Here is a 24,157-nt window from a genome sequence, read left to right on the forward strand (position 1 = left end):
ATCTCTCAGAACTTTTGATGGATAGTCTTTTTAACAGTGGCAAACACCTAGGTCCCATATTTGATACTGATAAAACTTCAATGCAAATACCACCCAGAATATGAAATTGATTTACTCCCAATGCAGTGTAGTTATGGCATTCAAATATAAAATTATTGAAACTCTCAGATCCTACTGGAAATTCTTTGTTTAAAATATGACAGTGGTTAATTCCTAGAAAGTGTATTTCTTGGTTTTTAAAACCATATGGAAGTCCAGATGGTATCAATTTATAAAATATAGTAATTAGTATGGTTGAAAAGTCTGTTAGCCACCTACAAATAAATTAAGCTGCATTCTAAATGCTAGGGGGAATTCACTATTAAAAGAAAATAGGCAGTCAAATTTTTTAAAAATAGAAAATTATCATGTAGCATGATATTCATCCTATGATTTATGTTTGTTAAAAACAAATGTAGATTTTGTACAACAGTATTTAATATATGGCACACCTGGAGATGTACAGAATAAATACATATGGAAAAAAGTTTGGTGGGAAAAGAAATTCTGAAAAGTGAAGCCATTTCTTCATGATGAACACCAAGTGGATAAATTCCATCCAAGTTACCTGCTAATTTTTGTCAAAAGGGAAAAAAGTCTTGATAAGGCATACTTGTTTGAATCCTTAACTATGTCCGAGTTATTTGCTTATATCGACTGGCCTCATAATCATTTTCCCAGCTAGGAGAATGACATGGTGCTATAAAAAGGAGAAGAAAATACTGTAACTGAGGCAAGGAGATAAAGATTCCACTTAAGAAATACAGATCTGCAATTGCAGCTAACCCAGAAAAAAAAAAAAAAAAAAAAAGCTTGACACAAAAAGTTAACCTTAAAGAATTGATAAAACGGGAAACTCAAAATTATTTGTCTCTAAAGAAAAAGATGTCCCTTTGTCCTCTTTCCCAAAATTAAGCTCTCTAATTGTAGTTTTAATCATGCACCTAGCCTGAGCAATCTTGGTTTCTACAATTATCCCTTCTTTCTCTAGGTATTTCTAGTTTTTCCTTCACTACTAGATTTGGATTCTCCTACAGTAAAAACAACAAAGCCTTTACCCTGACCTTGTTTCTCCTGGTTATGATTCAATGACTCCTCCATATGGCTGTTAAATTGCTTGAATGAGTCCTTTCCCTTTCACTTCTACTTCAATCCCTTTCATTCTTTTAAATCAGTCTGGCTTTTTTTCACACGATTTTTCTAGGGTCACTAATGACTTTCTTCTTGACAAATCCAAAAAGACTTTTTTTTGTTTGTTGTTAAAACTCTTTCCTTAGGTTCCATGAACCGTAATATACACGTATACATTATACACTTAGTTCCCTATGTATTATGCCCTTTCCCCATCTCTATACTTAAGAGTTTTCTTTCTCTCACATGATTCTAGTCAATACTTTATGCTCACTACTCTAGAATCTATATCTTATAACTTTGGAGCTTATAAGCTCCAAAAATTTTTACTTGGAAAATCTATTATTTCAAATTCAATAAGCCTACATCTTCAAACATCTAATCATATCTCTGAATTATAGGCTCCTTTCCCAATTTCATTTTTATTTTTAATTTACAATTATAGACTAACAGCATTAGACATGAACAAAAAGTTTGCAATCACTAATGTTAAGTAAATTAATTTCTACATGTGAAATTTACCCATACAATGTCAGTCATTTTAAGTCCCCATTACCTTTTTTGCTTGTCTATTCCCATTCACTTAGCATTTTATACCGTCAGTGTCTGTTCTTCTGGTTTTTCTTCCTCTCTACCCCCACACCCCCACCTCCATTTTTATTTTAAAAAATTTATATATATATACATATACATATATCAACCATTTTCTTTTTTTTATTTATTTTTTTTATTTAATAGCCTTTTATTTACAGGTTATATGTATGGGTAACTTTACAGCATTAATAATTGCCAAACCTCTTGTTCCAATTTTTCACCTCTTACCCCCCCACTCCCTCCCCCAGATCGCAGGATGACCAGTAGATGTTAAACATATTAAAATATAAATTAGATACACAATAAGTATACATGACCAAACCATTATTTTGCTGTACAAAAAGAATCAGACTCTGAAATATTGTACAACTAGCTTGTGAAGGAAATCAAAAATGCAGGTGGGCATAAATATAGGGATTGGGAATTCAATGTAATGGTTTTTAGTCATCACCCAGAGTTCTTTCTCTGGGCGTAGCTGGTTCAGTTCATTACTGCTCCATTGGAAATGATGTGGTTGATCTCATTGCTGAGGATGGCCAGGTCCATCAGAACTGGTCATCATATAGTATTGTAAAACAACCATTTTCAAAGTAACCCAGAATAAGAGCCTTGAAATCACCTTTTGTCTCTTCATGGATGGGTAACAGAACACCCAGCAGTTGCAGATCTTTCTTATTGCTTTGACTATTTAATGTGTTCCCTTTCACAATCAAACTAGAAAAGTTATTCACTCTCCTCTTTGCCCTCATTTCCCCTTTTCTTATTCACTTCTCAACCCCTTGAAATTTGATTTTGGATACTGTTCAACTGAAATCCTCTCCCCAAAGTTACCAATAATCTTTTGATCATCAAAAATCATTTTCTCAGTTCTCATCATTCTAGAGAACTCCTTGCAATATGACACTTCTGATCTTCCTCCCTTCCTGCATACTCTTTACCCTAAGACCCTTAGGCTCTGTGCTCTCCCTATTATTTTCTCTTGGTGACCTCATCAAGTCTCAAGTATTCAATTATTATCACTTTTCACTTGACTCCTAGATTTATATATCCAGCTCAAGTCTTTCCTGAGTTCCAGTCCCATTGATCTCCAACTGTCTAGTCGTCATTTCAAAGTGATTATCTCTTTAAAATATCTCAAACTCAGCATGGCCAAAACAAACGCACCCTCACAAATTCATCTTTCCCCCAAATTTCTCTTTTTGTCACGACCACTGGCTTTCTAGGCAACTTAGCTTGCAATATTAAACTAATTCTCAACTATTCACTTTCCCTTGCTTCATAAATTTAACCAGTTGACAAGTCCTATTGATTTTCCTTCTACAACGTTTCTCCCATCTAAATTCCTCTTCATTCATGCTTTTCAGAGGCACTATTTTAAGTTTCCTAATTGGTTTTCCAACCTCAAGATTCTCTTTCCTTCTCCAGTCTACCATCTATAAAGTTATAAAAGCTAGATTTTCCTAAAGCACAGGTCTTACTACACTACTGCCCTGATCAAGAAAATCTTGTAATTCCTGATTACTTCTACAATTACAGATTCCTCTGTAGCATTTAAAATCCTCACAACCTTGCCTGCAACTCCCCCCTACACACAACACACACACACCCTTCCTCCCCCCTGCAAATACACATTATTTGCTTTAACAAATTCTGCAATTCAAAATGACTTTTTTTTTTTTTTTTTTGCTATTTCTCACACATATTCCTTTTCCCGTCTTCATTCTCTTACACAGGTGGTCCACCATGCTTCAGTCTCTTTTCATTTCAACCTTTTAGAATCACAGTTTTTCAAAAACTCAACTTCTACAAAAGAGCATTCCTTATCTTCCAAGCACTCCCCCAAAACTATTTTAGTCAAGGGTGTGCAGATTACCTGAACAAGGAATATTTTTGATATGATTTCATTACTTAGCTGATAGAAATATTTCATTGTTCTAAATTCTTTGCAATCTGGCTTCCAACCTTATTGTTTTCAACTGAAACTACTCCCTCCAAATTTACCAATTGTCTTACCTACCAAACTAATGAGGCTTTTCTCAGTTCTCAAACTTTTTGGTCTTTCTGCTTTTTCTGACCACCTATTCCTTTGTAGATTTTCATGACTCTGTTCTCTTTTGCTACCTGTCTGATTTCTCTTTTCTTTGCTTCCTCTGAGTTCTCCTTTCAGTCATGTTCTAGTGACTCTTCTTTTTTCTATGATCTCAGTGGATTCATTGGTCTATGCAAAAGATTCGCAAATCTATTTATCTTGACCTAATCTCTCAAAAGTGACCTTCACTCGAACTGTAACTGACAATTAGATATCTTAAAAAATGTCCAGTAAAGCCATCTTAAATTAAACATGTACAAAATTGAACTCATCAAATTTCTCCTGAAAATCTCATTTCCTAATTTCCCTATAACTCTTGAGGTTACCCCCATTCCCAAGTCACCTAGACTTGCAACTTAGGTATAAGCCTCAACTTCGCACTCTTAGTTCCTATACCCAATCAGTTGCTATAGTATGCTGATTTTACCTCCATAAACTTTTCTTCAATATGCAGCCTTCTATCCTCTAATATTGTAACCACCCTGGTACAAGACCTCATCACCATGCTTGGACTATTGATATACTATTAAATAAATGAATCAATTTAGGTAGTATTAAGAGACAAAGAGACAAAGACAGACAGAGAAAATGAATGAGAATATGTAAACAGGTAGCTCACCACTTAACTGCAACCAATTCACATTCACCCAAGATAACCCCTCAATCTCCTTTCCTTCCTTACTGGCGGCACAAAAGAACACTGTTGACCACTTAACCACATCTTGATATTTTTTCCTTTTTATCTTTCAGACACTCCAGAGAGCACTCTTCTGATTCTTTTCCTATCAAACAATCCACACGGTCTCTCACTGATTCCCACCATCATCTTAATTTGTAAAATATGTGTGTCTCTGAATAATCTGTCCTAAGTAGACTTCTCTGCAATTTCTCCACTAACAATCTTATCTGTAACCCAAGTCTTCAATGATTCAAATTGACTCACAAATTTCTACATTCAGCTGTAATTCCTTCCCCAAATTTTGTCCCATGTTTCCAACTACCTTACTTGCTGAAACAACACCTGGATGTGCTACCAATAACTGAAAATCAACAAGTTCAGGATGAACCTGAACTCAATCTTTTCCCCTAAAATTTGCTGATCTTGATTTCTCAGTTTCTATTGATAACATTATTTTTCTACATCTATTCTCGCTAAATTTGTTGATTCTACTTCAATAGTACTTTAAAAAATATTTTCTCTGTCCCATTTCTCAAGTTTGCAGTTCCCCAGGCCTTAGAATTGAGGTTTGCTCTCACTAACCAGCAGAAAACAGATGCTTCCTTAAAAGGACAGAAAATAAAGGGTATTATAAAGAATGGCAGCAATCATTCAACAAGTATTTATTTAGGTACTTTCTAATTACTACGTACTCTGCTGAGTAGTAAGAATGAAATAACTTCTAATCAAAATAAGTTTAAAATTTATAAGAGGGGGAAAAAAAAACCAAGTACATGAGAATATGTGCAGTATAAAGTTGAGTTTACTAAGTCAAGGCAAGTGAAGTCAACAGAATTTACTAAAAGAGTATTGGTTATGGAGATATATAGGTAAAATGATGGTACATATACAACCTATATCAGATTAATTGCTGTCTTGGAGAGGAGGGAAGAAAAAAGTTTGGAACTCAAAATCTTACAAAAATGAATGTTGAAAACTACCTTTATGTGTAATTGGAAAAATAAAATACAATTGAGAAAAAAATAAGACTATTGGCATTCTAGGTACTGTGAAAAGGTACAAACAAAAGCAAATAACAACCTCTACTCTTAAGGACAGCTTAATAGGGGAGATGAAATGCAAAAACTTAAGTAGATATAGAAAATGAATGAGAATATATAAACAGGTAGCTCCCCACTTAACTGAATCCAATTCATATTCACCCACAATCACCCCTCATCTACTTTCTCTTTTTAATCTATCAAGCTATATAAAGGTTAAATCAGATACTATTTTAGAAGGAACACCTGCATTTGGGAGAATTAGAGATTACAAGACTCTTGCAAGAAGTGGGATTTTAACCGAGATTTAAGTCAGGAGGCAAACAAGAGGAAGGAAGAGTTCCAAGGTATCCCAGGTGTTCACGGGAACATCAGTAAATATGCTCAGGAGGTAAAGTATCATGTGCAAGAAACAGCAAGATGGTTGATGTAACTGGATCAGAGCATGTGAAGGTATAAGGAGAAGCAAAAGTATAAGGCCACCGGAGGAGGGGTGAGGGCAATTTATGGCAGAAGGCAAGATAAAAGAATGTTACAACAAAAAAGAAGATATTGCTATATTTGGGAAGATCAATTTGACAGCTGGGTGGAGGATTGGACTGGAGTAGGGAGAAACTTGAGACAAATAGACAATCTGTAGACTACTGCAATAACTCAAGTATGAAATAACGAGTACCTGCACCAGGATATTTGCAATTCCAAGAAGAGAGAAAGGGGCATATATAAGAGACATTAAAAACCTCAGATTATGGCAACAGACTGGCTATGGAGAATGAGACTTAAGGAGTGAATAATGACAACTAAATTGTGAGCCTGAGTTTGGGGAAGATAATGGTGCCCGTGGCATTACCAGAGCAATTAGGAAAAAAGGGAGAATTTCAGAGAAAAGATACAGAGGTCTGTTTTCGGCATGCTGAGTTTAAGATGTTCTTTAGGACATTCAATTAGAGATGTCTAATAAGCACCTGGAGATTTGTCAGGAAAAAAGCTGGATTGGAATAAGTTGGAATCTGAGAATTATCTCCATAGAGTTGAAGATTGAAATCTTAGGAGTTGATAAGAACATTAAGCAAAAAGTGGGGAAAGAGGGAGTCCAGGATAGTCTTGAAGGACACTCATGGTTAGCAAGAACAATCTGGATGATGACTCAGTAAAGGGGATTCAAGAGTAGTCTGCCACTATACAAGAGGAAAACCAGGACAAAGTGTCATAAAAACTTGGGGGTAAAAGAGTATACAAAAGAGAAAGGAATGACGAGTTAAAGCTGCAAGAGCAATTGAAATGGAATCATTAGAGTATGTAATTAAAAATCTTCAGTACCTTTGGAGACAGCATATTCAGTTGAATGATGAGATTAAAAGCCAGACTGAAAGAGAGCTAAGAAAAGAGGAGAAGTAGATGACCTTTTCAAGTTTAGTTTCAGAAGTGAGGAGAGAGAGAGGATGACAACTACCAGGGATGGAACCAGGTGGGAGTGTTTTTGATAATGGGGGAAACATTGGGCACATTTGTAAGCAACAAGGACCAGAGTAGACAAGAAGAAATAAAGATTAGTGAGGAGAAAATCTGCAGGAAAAAAGAGGGGACGGAATGAACTTACATATGCAAGGACAAGAAGGGCTACCAAGGAAGATTCTTAGCCGAGTAGGTGAGGTTACAGGGGGTAATAGGAGATTTGAGCAGGGATGAAAAGGTCTGGAAAAATCACTTGGTGAAAAGAACAATGAAATCCATTAGAATGGCATAAAATGATCTCCTTCCCAAAAAGAGGGCCCTATTAAATTATGTAACAACTTTGTAATGGTCAGCACAATTTGGTGATTTTTCTCAATCCATCACACTAGAAGAGAATTAGGACAGTGGATAATGAATAATCCAAGGGTAGGTCTAGGGAGGATAGGATTGGCAGTAAAATAAGGTGACATAGAACTAGACAGAAGAGGACAGTAGTTTACCAAGAGTTAAAATGGGGAAAGGAAGAAAATGCAGTCATTACAGGGATGTTAGCTTGGGAAAGAATTAAGGAGTAGAGGAACTGGAAGTCACGGTAAGGACAAAGCTGAGGTTAAAGATTGCAAGGGAAAGGAAAGGGTTGCATGACCAGATCATGATCACATAAAGAAAATCCAGAGATCAGGTACTGAGAAGTGGGACACTTATGGATGACGACAAGATAAAGGGCATAACTATCTCTGTGTGCAGCTAAAGTGGAATGGAGGAATAAATAGAAGAGAAAAGACTTAAAATTGAGGAAGTGTTTGAGAGAGTAACTATATATATATATATATATATATATATATATATATGTTCAAGTCCCCTAGTAGAGAAGCTGAAATTAATTAGGGCAGGAGTTAGACTGTGAGTTAAGCACAAGGAAAAAAGAGAAAAAAGGGAAGTTATATGCTAACTTGAATAGATTTGCAGTTTAAATCTTTGATGAAGTATGTATCATGTCACTCAGTGACTGAGGATATTCATCTCTAAATAGAATCAAAAAGAGAAATGATTATTTTTTTTTGTATTAATACCTAATTATTTAATTTTATGCTTCCTCATTAACCAGTAGGCAATCTTGAGCAAATACTTAGCCAGGATAAGACAGTATCAAATCAGAATCAAAGACAGTAAAAGAAATTCTAAGTTTAGGCAAATGGGTGGATTGTAATTCACAGTGTTTACTCTGGGAAAACATGGATTATCCCTTTTGTCAGACTAGTGATATGGAGAATGATTAAGTCTCTTAGACCAAGACTTGAGTGATCCTAATCACATCTCAGACCTTGATTAGAATAAAGCCCACATAATATTCATTTTCTCATTATTTGTTAACCAGAGTCAATTATCAAAAATAAAAGTTTTGAGTGGGTTTTAATGAGAGATAGTTGGCATTTGAGAATGCAAATGACTTCATTTTCTTTACATGTTTAAAAAAATTTTTTTGTTATACATGTGCATTCATTTTTTACATATTTCCATATGAATCATTTTTATAGAGAAAAATCAGAACAAAACAGAAAAAAAACCAAAAAAACTAGAAAAAAAAATCAATGACTTTTTTTTTTATTAACAAACATTATGAATAAAATGACTACCCAGAAACTTTGTCCTGAACTTTTTAAATGTCATAGAACTGTTTCAAATCTGTAAAGAATACTAGCCATTCCCCAACTGATAAATGATCAAAGAATATGAACAGGCAGTTTTCCGATGAAGAAATCAAAACTGAAAAAAATTCTCTAAGTTATTATTGACTAGAGAAATACAAATAAAAAAGAAATTTGAAATACCATTTACACCTATCAGAAAGCTAAAATGATTGGAAGGTAACAAGAAATGTTGGAGAGGATATACAAAAACTGGAACACTAATTCACTGTTAGTGAACTGATCCATCCATTTTGGAGAGCAATCTGGAATTATGTCCAAAGAGTTTTAAACTGTCTCTACCCTTTAAACTAGAAATACCACTACTAGGTTTTTCCCCCAAGATGATTAAGAAAAAAGGAAAAGAGCCTGTATGTTCAAAAATACTTATAGCAGCTCTTTGTGGTGATAGAACTGGAAATTGTGGGAATAAACTGGGGAATGGCTCAATAAGTTGTGATACATGATTATGATGGAATACTACAATATTATTATGATAAGCTCAATGATCTTAAAAAAAAAATGAACAGACCCACATGAAATAATGAATAAAATGAGCAGAGCCGAGAAAATGTATATGGTAAGAGCAATATTTTATACCATACACACACACACTCCCCTAATGGTAACCATCTTTAGGGAGACAGAAGAGAGAAAAAAGGAAAAAAAGAGAAAAAAGGGACGTTATATGCTAACTTGAATAGATTTGAAGTTTCATGTGCAATCACCTTTTTTTTTTTATTCTAGTATGTTATGGAAAAGTTTATTTCTTAAGTTTAGAACAGATAAAATTTTAAAAATATTATTAAGTATCTACTATGTACAAGGCATTATGCTAAGCACTGGAAATACAAATGTCCTTAAGGAGCTTATGGTGTAATAGGGATGATAAGCAAATGAATATGTATAAATAAGCAAGCTATATACAGGTTAATACTAAAATTAAGGTAGGTTGGGAAAGGCTTTCTGTAGATGAGATTTTTAGATGGGATTTAAAGAAAGCCATGAAGGAACAGTTAGATGGCACAGTGGATAGAGCACTGGAACAGAAGTCAGGAGGACCTGAGTTCAAATTTGACATCAGACACTTAACACTTACTTGCTGTGTGACCTTGGGTAGGTCACTTAAACCCAACTGCCTCAGCAAAATGAAATTATGAGGCAGGGATAAGAGAGAGACAACATTCTTGGCATGGGGGACAGCCATAGAAAAAGTACAGAGCTAAAAGATGGAGTGTCTTATTTGTGGAATAAACAGGTGAGTCACTGCAAGAAGGGAAGACTAGGTTATGAAGAACTCTGAATGTCAAAAACAATTACCCATCTTTGTATTGATTTTGAAAGATATGGGAAATCACAGGAGTTCAGAGTGGGAGGCTGACATGGCTGGACCTTCGTTTTAGGGAAACTTTGGTAACTGAATGTAGGATGAATTGGAATAGGGAGAGACTTAAAACAGGTCGACCCACCAGAAGGCTGTTGCAATAGTACAGAAGGAGCCTGTACCAGGGTGGTTTGCGGTGTCAGAAGAGAGAAGGGAATACAGGAGTGAAATGTTATAAAGATTAAATCAAGAGACCTTGGTAGCAGATTGAATGGGAGAGGGGAGGAGCAACAGGGAGTGAGAGAATGAGAAGTTGAAGTTGATACCTAAATTCAGACTTGAGGAACTAAGGATGATGTTGCACCCTTCCCTACACAGGAAGGAAGGAGAGGGGGAGATTTTAGTTCAGTTTTGTAAATAATGAGTTTAACATGTCTACTGAACATCCAGTTAGGGAAGTCTGAAAGGCACTTAGAAATGTGAGACTAGAGATCAGCAGAAAGAAGTTAAGGTGGAATGTTGGATTTGAGAATCATTAGCATAAAGATGTAATTAAATCCATGGAAACTGATAAGATTACCAATTAATACCTTATATGGAATTAAGTTCATAGAGGCATTCTCCAGTTTCTTGAAGGCAGTGATTTTTGTTTTTGAACCTAGCACCTACAATAGTGCCATTATTATATAGGAACTGACTAATAATCGCTGAATTATACTAAATTGACAAGTATATAGTTGGACCCATATATTCTTTTTCCTCAAAACTCTGAAGGCATTTTAAATTCATATGCATACTGCTATATGATGTTGTGTTTGTAGTCTAGTAAAGTGGCTATTTTTCAGATAAACTTTTTATAGATTTTATTTCTATATTATTTTGTATTGTTGCAAGTGAAATTCAATAAAAAAGTAAGCTTGGGCTCATTTTCTCTGACCAATATATTTTTTTAAAAACAGGAATGCTACTTGCCAACAGAATGGATCAATGGCTGTCTCAGTTTAGCCAAAAATCCTGAAGCAGAGATTCAGTTCCTCTTTATAAGATTTGAATAAATATGATCAGAGAAATGCAAATTAAGACAACTCTGAGATACCACTATATTCCTCTCAGATTGGCTAAGATGACAGGAAAAGATAAAAAGGGAATGTTGGAGAGGATGTGGGGAAACTGGGACACTGATGCATTGTTGGTGGAGTCTCCATTATGGAGAGCAATTTGGAACCATACTCAAAAAGTTGTCAAACTGTGCATATCCTTTGATCCAGCAGTGTTACTACTGGGCTTATATCCCAAAGAGATATTAAAGAAGGGAAAGGGACCCATATGTGCAAAAATGTTTGTGGCAGCCCTCTTTGTAGTGGCTAGAAACTGGAAATTGAATGGATGCCCATCAATTGGAGAATGGCTAAGTAAATTGTGGTATATGAATGTTATGGAATATTATTGTTCTGTAAGAAATGACCAGCAGGATGAATACAGAGAGGCCTGGAAAGACTTACATGAACTGATGGTAAGTGAAATGAGCAGAACCAGGAAATCATTATACACTTCAACAACAATACTATATGAGGATCAATTCTGATGGACGTGGTCCTCTTCAACAACGAGAATCCAAATCAGTTCCAATTAATCATTAATGAACAGAACCAGCTATACCCAGTGAAAGAACACTGGGAAATAAATGAGTGTGGACCACAACATAGCATTTATATTCTGTTACTGTTTTCTTGCAATTTTGCTTTTCCCTCTCAGGTCATTTTTTAAATCCAAATTTTCTTGTGTAGCAAGACAACTTTGCTACACATCTGTTACTAAGAATTCATATAATCTGCTAAAATTCATATAATCCTTGTAAGAATCTTGAGTTTTTGTTTTAGATTATTTTTTATGAAGGATGGCATTCCAATGCCATGTATATATATTTACATGTATATATACAAATATATATACATGTATTGTATTTAACATGTATGGGACTACCCAATATCTAGGGGAGGGGGTGAAGGGAAAGAGGGGAAAAGCTGGAACAGAAGTTTCTGCAAGGGTCAATGTTGAAAAATTACCTATGCATGTGTTTTGTCAATTAAAAAAAAGAAAAAAATTTGAATAAATAATGAAACACTGTAGGTAAGGAAATAATACAACTGGTTAAAGAACTGGTGACATTATGGAGTTAAAGACGTGGGGTGAGACAAGGGGAACAAACAAAATGATAGGTTAGAAGTTGGAAATGAGGGACTAGCAACAAACACTTTCTGTGACTAAGAAAAGTTCACTTTTTGAGTCCACTTGGAAGGTTAGAGATAGTGGGCTAGATTTCTTTGGATGGCAAATCAGACAACCTTGAAGGACTGTTTGATGTAAAGACCAGATTCCCTGGTGTCCAACTGCATTCCCCAAAGATAGCAAAGTTCCTTGAAGCAAGAATAGAAAAGTTATTAGAAGAACTGAGTTTCTAAAATGAACTTTACAGGTGAGCTGAATTTCTCAATTGAGTTGCAAGACAAAGAACCACAACTTAAGCAGTTACTGGACAAAATCCACTGACTGTAGATAGGATCAGTAAAAGATTATAGAGAGTCAATTTAACCTTATCTTGATTCCTCCCCACATTCTTTCCTCTCATATCTTCCAGAAAGCCATCCCTCATAAAAAAGAATCTAAAACAAAAACTCAAGATTCTTCCAAGGATTATATGAATTCTTAGTAGATTCAACAATATAATGGAGAAACATGAATTGTTCATGGGTATATATAATTGAGATATATATATATATATATATTTTTTTTTTATTATGTTGGCTTGACATATATATATATATATATATATATATATATATATATATATATATATAAAATGTCATAATTACCTGAATTGATTCACTTACTTAGTAATGTAGCAATCAAATTCCCTAAAGAATTACAGACTTAGAAAAAGTACTAATAAAATCTATATAGAATAAGTAAAAGTTAAGAATCTCAAGAGTAATAATGGAAGAAAAGTATAAAGGAAGGTGATTTGAACAATAAGTACCAGATCTCAAACAGAATAGTATTCCCCAAAATGACTTGTATTGGTCCAAAGAAGGGGGAAAATAGGTCAGTGGAACAAATCAGGTGCACAATACAAACAGTGATAAAGTGTTTCATAAAGCTATAGACTCTAGAATTGCTGGGAAAACTGAATAAACAGCAGTCTGGCAGAAATTAGCCAATAGTTTTCTAAAGGCTGTATGATGAACAGATAAGTTTCTGGTTTTGTTTATAGAGTTCAAAAAATATATTTTATATAGCAAATTTTCCCCTCTTCTTAACTTTCCTGTTATTGACAGGTCACCCAGTATCAAAACATTATCATCTTAAACTACTCTCTCACACTTTCATATCTGATCTGTTGCGGGGATCTGTCATTTACATTCTTAAAATTTCTCATATATGCCCTCTCTTTGGACACTGTAACTACCACGATGCAAGCATCTACATACACAGTAAGTGGCAGAATCCAAACTCTAATTGAGGTCTTTTGATTTCAAGATCAGTGTTTTATCCATCATACTACAATTAAGTTTTCTTTTCTTAATAAGCTGAAGCACCTTAAGGATAATCTTATTTTCATCCCTACTCCCATTTTCAAAAGGAAAAAACAAAGAAAATAAATTGTACTAAAAAAAATGAATATTTTAAACAAAATTTTTCTAGCTCTAGTCACATCCAATACAATTGCATAGATGGGTGATAATATAAAAGAAGGTATATAGTTCAACTTTTTTTTCTCTTCAAAGAAGAAAAGTCTAGAAAAATGCTAATTGCATGGTAGAAAGGGGGGGAAGTAAACAATGTTTCTTTAGTAATGTGTAAAAGAACTTAACATTTTTAATTAAAAAAACACAACTTATAAAGCTTCTTCTAAGCTCTTCTAAGCTCATTAAGAAATAAAATCTTTTAACTTTTTGCAGAAAAAATTACATTTATCAATACTTATTCTATGTGTTAACCATAGTTAACCTTGCTCCACTTGCTATATTTTCCAATACTTTTTATAACGACGTATATGATTAGACTAAAGTTGCACTTAATTTGATAAATATTGCACATGTTTAATAATAACTTGTACATGACACTTAAGTCTTTTTTTTTGCAATTGTAATTTTAAAATAACTTCATTTTGGAGACATAAAACTTTTAAAGATGCCATCATTATATAATGGTTTTTATATTCTAGATTTTTTGTAATTATCAATTAAGTTTATTTCAAAATTGGCAAATATTTTCTTTAAGAAATAAGAATTTTAGCTTTCTTTGGAAAAGCTTCTTAATAGCTATACTTTTTATAACTGTAGCTAAGTAGTTCACTAAAGAAAGGGTTGATAATTGATTCTTCCATCTTATTTATTTTCATGTCCACATGAAATTATTTGCAAATGAAAACAATTTTCACTAAAAATGAAGCTAAAGAATATATCATTCATTATTATGTTATTTTGAATATATTAGTTCCTCCTTGAGACACAGAATTTTGACTGTTTATCCTTCACTTCTAGAAAACATGAACTTATTTTTTTATGTATCCTTTGATATTAATAAGATGGCAACAAAATAAATTGGTTCTCTTTAAAACTATCTAAAATAATAACAAACGAACTGAAAAAATTACAATCAGACACAATCAACATTCTTCCCCCTTTTAAAGCTAAAATGTTTGAGGCAGCTAAGTGGCCCAATGGACAGAGCACCAGACTTGCAGTCAGAAAGATCTGAGTTCAAAGCCTCAGATACTTGTGACTGGGGCAAGTCACTTATCCCCAACTGCCTCAGAACAAAAAATATCAAAATATCAAAAAAATAAAAATACAGCTAAAATGTTTAAATGTATTTTTTTTCAAACAAACTGATCTATTGTCAGAATTTTAATGTAGTTTGCTTTCTGTAATTATTTATCTTGGGAATTGAATGAATAAGTCAAAAAATATTTTAAAAGCATTTACTACTGCCAAATACTGCTAAGTACTTGAAGACATAAAAGAGAAAAAACAAGATACTCTCCTGCTTACAAGAAGCTCACAGTCCAATTGGGGATAATAACAAAGAAAACAAAGTTCAGCTTCAAGATAAATGGAAAGACCCAGAATCCTAAAGAATATAGAAATGAGGTGACCATGTCTTGAGATGGGAGTGTTCCTTGTTCCAGGAACAGCAAGGTAGCCAATGTTACTGAAATGAAGGGAGGAATAAGGACAGGTAGGGTAAGAAAGGTTTTGAATGCCAAAAGATTTTATATTTTATCCTGAAAAGTAACAGGGAGTCAAAGAAGTGGATTGAATAGGGCAAGAGGATACGTTCAGTCTTGTGCTTTAGGAAGTTCAATTTGAAAGCTGAGTTGAAGATGGGCTAGAGCAGGGAGAGAAATGGTAGGGAGCTCAACCAGTAGGCTATATATATAAAATAAAAAAATATATAAATTATTATAATTTATTATAATAGTGTCTCAGACAAAATAATTTATTACTAAACATTCGGCATTCTAACCACAATTACAGTAACATTCTGGATCCCATGCAGATACTTCAACTATCAAATGAGGCAATATCAGTAAAGATTGAGTATCTGTAACAGAAAAGGCACCACATAAATAATATTTCCTTCCTTCCTTTTAGTGAAGAGAGGAGTGGGGAGAGAGAGACAGAGAGACAGAGAGAGAGAGAGAGAGAGAGAGAAGGGAGAATTGAAGAAAAGGGAAAGGGAGTAAAAAAGAAAGGAAAGAAAAGGAGAGAAAGGGGAAGATTACAACAAGCAATCAAAGATCTGCCACTGAACCAGGCAGGCTGGAAAATTGTGTGCATAGTTGTCCTTCAAAATCTCTGTAAAAAGAAAGCTAAAGTCTTAGACATAAGATCAATGAACTCAGTAATAGCTTTATGCTGTTGGCAAAATATAAAGAAAGAAAGAAAAGTCTATGACATACAAATCCAAACATAAATTGATGGCAACAAAATGATTGAGTGAAAAAAACCATTGCATTGGAGTCTGAATCAACTTGAAAACCTAACTGCTACCTTACCTGTATAACACTGGGCAATATGCTTCACCTCACTGAGCCTCAACCTCATTTCTCAAAACAAGGGGCTTAAATTAGCTGGATCTCTTCAGTTCCTTCCAACTCTAAATCTAGAATCACCATTTGAATCAATAATTTAAATTAACAAACAACTATTAAATGTCTACTGCCAGAAAAGCTCTCTATGTTAAGAATAGTAGCTAAACAAAAGTAAATCAGAAAAGTTGCCTGGTTCTGAAAGTTTATAATTTGTAGAAATTACTTATTTCCCCCAGAGAACACAATTAAAACCCTACTTTGAATTCATCCTAAAGAAAGTACACACTAAAATATCTTCCAATGAAACTACACTATTGATTCCCTAAACTCAAAATTTTATCTCCTCTTATGGTGAATTCCTTAGGTGTGGAATGTAATCCTTCCTCAAATGGACCTATCAAATACATTTACTTAGTATAAATTCAGTTTAAATTTCATCTCTTCCATGAAGTATTCCCAGCTGTCAACTAACTTCTCATATTACAGCTCAGATTATACTTATCAGTAGACATGCTCTATGTGTCACCCCACCCATGAAATGTAAGCTCCCTAAGGACAAGTATTCTCTGTGTGTGTATCTATAAATAATCTATACAAAGCACTCCACTTGTCATAGAGTAACTGTTAACAAATGTTTCTTATAATTTCCTTTAGATAGGGAGAATTTGAATTCTAGCTAGCTTTACTTTCCATTTGAAGCTCTGGTTGGTTTCAGCTTCACTAATAAAATGCCTCTGTGAGGGGATCCTAGCTAGTGTCCCTGAATCCCCGGCAGCCCCCCTAGCTTTCCTTTGTGTGTTGATCTTCTCCAGTAAGTTCCTAAAAGGCAGAAATTGTCTTTTTTTTTTTTTTTTTTTTTTTTTTTGGTATTACTAGGGCTTGGTACAGTATCTTACACACAGTAAAATGGTTTAAAAGTATTTATTGAGGGAGAGGATTTTAGGAAGATGTGGAACAGGTCAGTAAATTTTAAGCTTTCCAGATTTCCCCCACAAATAAAACAAATTTGTGCCTCAGGGCAAACATAAGACTGGTGAAAAATCAATTAGGCTTGGGGCAAAACAGGTCTGGTACAACCCAAAAAAGAGCCAAAGATCCTAGGCCCGAGATACTGTAAAGTGCAAAAACCTCCAGGCTAGCTCCATAGAAACACCAAGTGGGGAGTCCTGGAGCTGGCTGGGTTTGAGGGGAACCTCACCAAGAACCAGAGACTTTCATTTTCTGCACAGTATATGAAGTGAGCTTTCTGAGTCTGGGAAGACTGAGTGAACCTCAAATGATCAGTAAGACTGTGCTGGCAAAGACAGCCCTGGTCAGGAAGTACCAGCACATTGGAGTGAATGCAGAGATAGTGAGGCAGGGATGCTCTTGGTTGTGGGAAACTCTTGGTTTCGAGTTTCAGGTTAGAGTGAAGAGCTAAAGCTAGAGGCACCATTCCTCCCTCCCTCCCCCCCATTCGAAACTTATTGAGGGAAAAAGAATTCCACCCAAGGAGTAATGTTAAATGGCTCCTTAGAGAGAATTTATAGAAGAACTCAAAAAAAATTTTTTTTAAACCAAGTAAGAGACATTGAGGAAAATCTAAAACTAAAACTAAAAACCATACAAGAAAAACAAGATGTTGAAAAAAATTAACCAACTAGAAAAGGAGATACAGAATCTTACAGACAAAAATAAACTCTCTGAAAATTAGAATCGGAAAAGGGGAAGCCAGTGAAGCTGTAAAAGGCCAAGAAATAATAAAACAGAATATAAAGAATGAAAATAGAACAGAATGTGAAACATCTTTATTTTTTATCTTAAGTGACTTGCCCAGGGTCATATAGCTAGGAATGTTTAATGAGGTTGCATTTGAACTGGGATCCACCATTGTGCCATCTAACTGGCCTATGTGGAACATCTAAGAAAAACAACAGATCTGGAGAGACAATATAAGAATAATTGGACTACTTGAAAGAACCTTACATAATAATGCAAGAAATAATCCAAGAAAAATGTCCTGGATTGATAGAACACATATGTGAAGAAAGTAGAAAACAAACAAACACATCAAAGGGATCCTTTGTGGAAAACACATAGGAATATTATTTACAAACTTCAAAACCCCTAGATCAAAGAGAAAAATTTGCAAGAAACAAGAAAAAAAATTCAAATATACTGGATGGAGCTACAATTAGAATTGTACAGGACTTATCACAGCAGCCATAATAAAAAAACCACAGAAGCTAGAATCATATATACTGTCAATCAAAAGAACTAGGTCCCCAGACAAAAATATCATGTCTAGCAAAATTATCTATAATACTGAACTAAAAGGAAAAAAAAGGACATTCAATGAACTTGCATAATTTTAGAACTTTCAATAAAACCTAAATTCAATAGAAAATTTAATATTCAAGAGCCAATATCAAAGATCATTTTCAAAGAATTTAACATGTTATTTTAAATTGTGTATATGTTTCTTACATGGCAATGTATACTATAGGCTTAAAATTGACATCAACAATTGGGTAATCAATAAAAAGATTGGGGCAGAATAAGATAAAAATAATAATGTTATACAAATAATATGCAGAGGAAAAATAGACACAGGCATTAGAGGAAAGAGGAGGGCCCAAAGTTCTGAAAACTTACTCATATCAGGAATGAGTTAATAGGCAACACTACATATATATCACCAAGGGTATAGTACCCTCCAAAATCTATTAAGAAATAAGGGAGCAGGAGGGAGCTAGGTGACGCAGAGGATAGAGTACCACCCCTTAAGTCGGGAGGACCTGAGTTCAATTCTGATCTCAGCTTTAACACTTCCTAGTTATGTGACCCTGGGCAAGTCACTTAACCCCAAACGCCTCAGCAAAAATAATAATAATAATAATAATAATAAAGAAACAAATGAACAAAAGAAAAGAAATAAGAAAGGAGGAGTAGATGGAAGGGGAAGATGGCAGAGGGATCCATGGTGGGAGGAAGTTAAGGACTATCAAGCAAGTTAAGGAGCAGAATTAAAGCAAAGAGTTAGCAAGAATAGGAAAGATGTGTGTATATGTTATCTATTTATGTATACATAAATATATCCTTACTTAACTACAGCCTGCTTGGGGGAAAGTAGGGGGAGGAGGAGGATAAAGGGAAAAAAAGAAGTAAAAAAAAAAATGCATAGCAGACAACATAAGAACAACCTATAGGAAGTAAAGAAAAGATGGAGACTCATGAAAATAATTTCTTCTGATATTATATATCCTTTCTTGAACCAGTAATTTCTTGTTATATATTTTGAATCCTCCCTAATGAGCTGCTGGGCACATGACAATGTTCTCTTTTGTTTTGCTTTCCTTTTTTTTTTTTTAATTTTTTTTTCAGTAAAATATAAAATTTTAAAGTGTTTATTGAATTGAATTGTTTATTGAATTACTTAAACTTCCTAACTATCCAGCACATACCTAAAATATGTTGTGCATAGGAGGTACCTAGAAGAATTCAAGAAATTCTTGAATTATTCAAACTTCACTTAATAAGCAAATTAAAATACTTCACCCATGGACATGATAAAAATAATGAAAATAGTGATGTCAAAATTCAAATAGAAACCAGGCCACTAAATAGTACATAAGGATCCCTATAGGCTGAATATTGACTTAGAAAATCACATATTAACATTGTTTCCCAGTACTTTTACTTGTAAAATATTTCCCAATTATAATCTGATTCATGCCCCAGAATGTTGCAGATTATGTTTGATAACAATGTTTCAAACAGTTAAAGCTTACAAAGTACTTAAGTCAAAAGTCAATAATAATTTAAGAAAGAAGCCAGGCATAAAATTTAAGCACTGGAGATAAAAAAGACAAAAGTACTGGCCCTCAAGTAGTTTACCTTCTAATGAAAAACAACATGTAAACTATGTAGATGTGAATTATGTAAGAATAAATAAAAGACAACCGAAAAGGGAAGGTATTAATAGCTTGAGGGAACAAGGAAATATGGGAACAAAGACTGCCTAACCTTGCCTTTCCTCATTCCAGCCCTGCTCTCTCTCCCCCATCTTCAGTTGGGATCTCAGTAAAGTCTTGAAGGAAGCTTGGGTGACTAAGAGAAGAATGTTTTATCCCAAAGAAATCATAAAAAAGGGAAAAAGACCCACATGTGCAAAAAATGTTTGTGGTAACCCTTTTTATAGTGGCAAGAAACTGGAAATTTGAGAGAGTGCCCACCAGTTGGGGAATGATTGAATAAGCTATTATATGAATGTTATGGAATATTATTGTTCTATAAGAAACAATCAGCAGTTTGATTTTACAGAAGCCTGAGGAGACTTACATGAACTGATGCTAAATGAAGTGAGTAGAACCAAGAGATCATTGTACATGGCAGCAGCAAGATTATAAGAAGATGAATTCTGATGGATGTGGCTCTTTTCAACAATGAGATGATTCAGTGATCAGTTCCAATTATCTTGTTAAGAGGAGAGCCATCTGTACCCAGAGAGAGGATTGTGGGAACTGAGTGTGAATCATAACATAATATTTTGTTTTCTTTCTAATTTTTTTTTTTTTTTTTTGCTTTTTGATCTGATATTTCTTGTGCAGCACAATAATTGTGGAAATATATATTGAAGAATTGTACATGTTTATCATATACTGAATTACTTGCCATCTAGGGGACAGGGTTGGGAGAAGGAAGGGAAAAAATTTGGAACACATGATTTTACAAGGGTGAATGTTGAAAATTATCCATGCATGTTTTGAAAATAAAAAGCTTAAATAAATAAATAAAAGAATAAGGACATTATATCCAAAGTACTTTGCTTAAAAATGTTGAACATCTTATCTGGAAAATTCAATTTCTGTAAATTCATGTAAAAATTCTGACATTTGTCAGGAAACATTTGTCATTCAATAAATATTTACCAAGCAGGAGATGTTGAAGATAGCCTGTTCTCAAGGAGCTTACAGCTGAGACAACATGCAAACAACTCTACACAGACAAAACATATATAAGATAACTGGAGATAATCAATAGAAGGAAGGAACTAGAATTAAAGAGGATTGAGAAAGGCTTCTAGAAAAGTGTGAATTTTGGCCCTTGAAGAAAGCTATGAGGTAAAGAAGAACAACATGGAAGCATGGAGGACAACCAATGAAAATGCTCAGTCAGAAAATGACAAGAATACTTTGTGTGGTGAACAGCAAGGAAGCCAGTGTCACTAGATGACAAAGTAATAAGCAGGAGGAACTAAGGTGTAAGAAAACTGGAAAAGTTGCAAAGATTCAGGTTGAAGTTCTCTAAGAATTCACTCTACTAGCTGAGTGAAATGAGCAGGACCAGGAGATCATTATATACTTCAACAACAATACTAGATGATGACCAGTTCTGATGGATCAGGCCATCCTCAGCAACGAGATCAACCAAATCATTTCTAATGGAGCAGTAATGAACTGAACTAGCTATACCCAGAAAAAGAACTCTGGGAGATGACTAAAAACCATTACATTGAATTCCCAATCCCTATATTTATGCACACCTGCATTTTTGATTTCCTTCACAAGCTAATTGTACAATAATTCAGAGTCTGATTCTTTTTGTACAGCAAAATAATGTTTTGGTCATGTATACTTATTATGTATCTAAGTTATATTTTAATATATTTAACATCTACTGGTCATCCTGCCATTTAGGGGAGGGGGTGGGGGGGGTAAGAGGTGAAAAATTGGAACAAGAAGTTTGGCAATTGTTAATGCTGTAAAGTTACCCATGTATATATCCTGTAAATAAAAGGCTATTAAAAAAAAAAAAAAAAAAAAAAAGAATCCACTCTACTTTATTTTTATGTTTTATAGGACTTTATTAATTTTATAAAAGATGCTATCTATAATAGACATTGAATATTCTACATATAATTAAAAGACCCAAGGTATATTGAGCAAAATTTTTTGAATGTCCAGAGAAAGAAAAACATAAAGGTCAAGAGTCTTGAATTCATGATGTGAAGATTGATTGGAAGAACAAAGGATAGTAATAAGATTAGAAGATTCAGGCAAAACATGCTATCTATCTTGGAGGATTTGAAGGGCTGTCAGCAGAGAAGAAGGATCAGACCCCAAAGGGTAGAACAAACAGCAATGAGAGAGAGTTGGAAAGAATTAAATTTAGGCTTTATGGTTAAAAAAAAAAATTCCTAATTAGACCTGTCAAAAATGGAATGGAATATCTAAGGAGGTAATGAGTTTCCCCTTCTTCCTGGAGACCTTCAAGAAATGTAGGAATGATCACTTGTCAAGCATGACACAGTGGAGATTTCTTTCTTGTAAGAGATAAACTAGAATGCCTTGAGGATCCCTTCCAACTCTCAGATTCTACAACTGGTCACTTTGTTTTATACTCTATAGTCCTGCTCTGATGATGCCTCCTCATAGCTTAGTATGAAGGTGGCCTGAGTTCACAAAGACTATGTCAATGAAACATGCTTTGATACTACTGAAAATGGTTTCAAATACAAGCCTGACAATGGAGTATGTGGTGTCTATTATAAAAGTGCCAGCCTAGCCAAGTTTTAAGAAACTTAAAAGAGTCAAAAGGCTAGTTATCAGATGTCATTTTTGAAGTCTACAAAAACTTATAAAACTATCTAAGGCTTAGGAAAGTCACGATCTGCATTAGTAGTGAGAGTAGCCAACACAAAATCAAAGATCTTTTGAAATATTAAATAGGTATCTGGCTCTAGCATCTCATTTCTTATTTTATTGCCTGTCAAGTTGTAATCATGAAGTTTGACTGCTTCTTCTGGGCATTTGTCCAAGCACCTATGGGTACTATAGGATACACAGATTCTTATACTCTCTACAACTTCTATAGCACCTACCATAATACTAGGTACATAGCAAGCAGGAAAAAAATATTCACGATTCCATGCCCAGTTCCAATTTCTGATCCTAAGAGACAAGCTCTCTCAGAAAAATATCTTTTGAGTCTAATGGATATTATACACATTTTTTCCACCATGATTTTCCTAAAACGAAGTAAATGAAGTTCTTCTAATATCTGTGGGCAATTCTTATGTAAAAGGATTTTAGAACATCTTAATAGCATTTGGAAATGCATATTAATTTGGCAGTATTTCTAAATATTTAGGTCCTATGCTCCGCCCCCACCAAAATAATCTGCAGAGTAGAAATGCTTCCATATACTAAAGCTGATTTCTCATTTTGCTGAGGGAGAAAAAAGGAAATAGCTTTAATGTTTATAGAAACATATACAGATTTTATAATAATCCCTCAGAATTGAATATAAACAAATTTATTCATTTTTCCAAACTTTTGAAAAATTTTTTTATCTCTTTTTTATTCTTACTTTCCATCGTACTTCCTTTCAGAGAGCCATTTCTTATTTAATATTTTTTTTAAAAAGGAGGTAAAAATTCAGCATAGCAAAACTACTTATCAAAAACAAACAAAAAAATCCTGACTAAAATATATATTGTATTTTATGCCCATCATTCTGTTTCTTTTCAAAGAAATGGATTAAGTACTTCCTCAAATCTCTTGTGACCAAACTTTGTAATTATAAATTCAAAGCATCATTTTGTGCTTTTCATTTGCATTTTTGGAGTCATTATGTATATAGTTTAACAGCATTTACTTCAAATAGTGTTTGTATAAATTCTCATGTTTCTCTATATTCATCATAATTCATCATTTTCTTACAGCATTGTATTCCAAATTATATTCACGAATCACAATTTGTTTAGCAATTCCATAACCGATGTGCATCTGAATTTGTTTCTAGTCTTGCTAGTACAAAATGTTTTGGTATATGAGAATAAAGTGCATAAAATATTTTGTTCTTACAATATATTCATGGTAATGTGTGGTGTTCTTCTTTTCTAAAATAAGATTGTTCTCTCTGGGAGCAGGTTTCTCGAGGAGGTTCTAGAGGCAGCCTTAATTTTGGTTCCATGTAATAATCACCTCAAATGCAGCCAGGAGTTAAAATTCAATTTTTTATTGTCTCTTCCAAAATAG

General features: G+C 34.0%; 1 protein-coding gene across 3 annotated transcripts in view; it reads right to left on the reverse strand.

Moving 5' to 3' along the window:
* Positions 1 to 24,157, reverse strand: part of YES1 (YES proto-oncogene 1, Src family tyrosine kinase) — a 79,582-nt gene that overhangs the window by 44,640 nt on the left and 10,785 nt on the right. Inside the window, exon 1 of one of the 3 annotated variants that reach the window (XM_031946568.1) lies at positions 4,473 to 5,097. The exons of the other annotated variants lie outside the window; for them this stretch is intronic. The gene's annotated coding sequence lies outside the window, so the exon portion shown is untranslated. Of the gene's footprint in view, positions 1 to 4,472; positions 5,098 to 24,157 lie in introns of those variants that run through there. 3 annotated transcript variants of the gene reach the window in all.

This window comes from Sarcophilus harrisii, chromosome 1, assembly GCF_902635505.1.
Source record: "Sarcophilus harrisii chromosome 1, mSarHar1.11, whole genome shotgun sequence".
In the NCBI taxonomy this organism is placed as follows: Eukaryota; Metazoa; Chordata; class Mammalia; order Dasyuromorphia; family Dasyuridae; genus Sarcophilus; species Sarcophilus harrisii.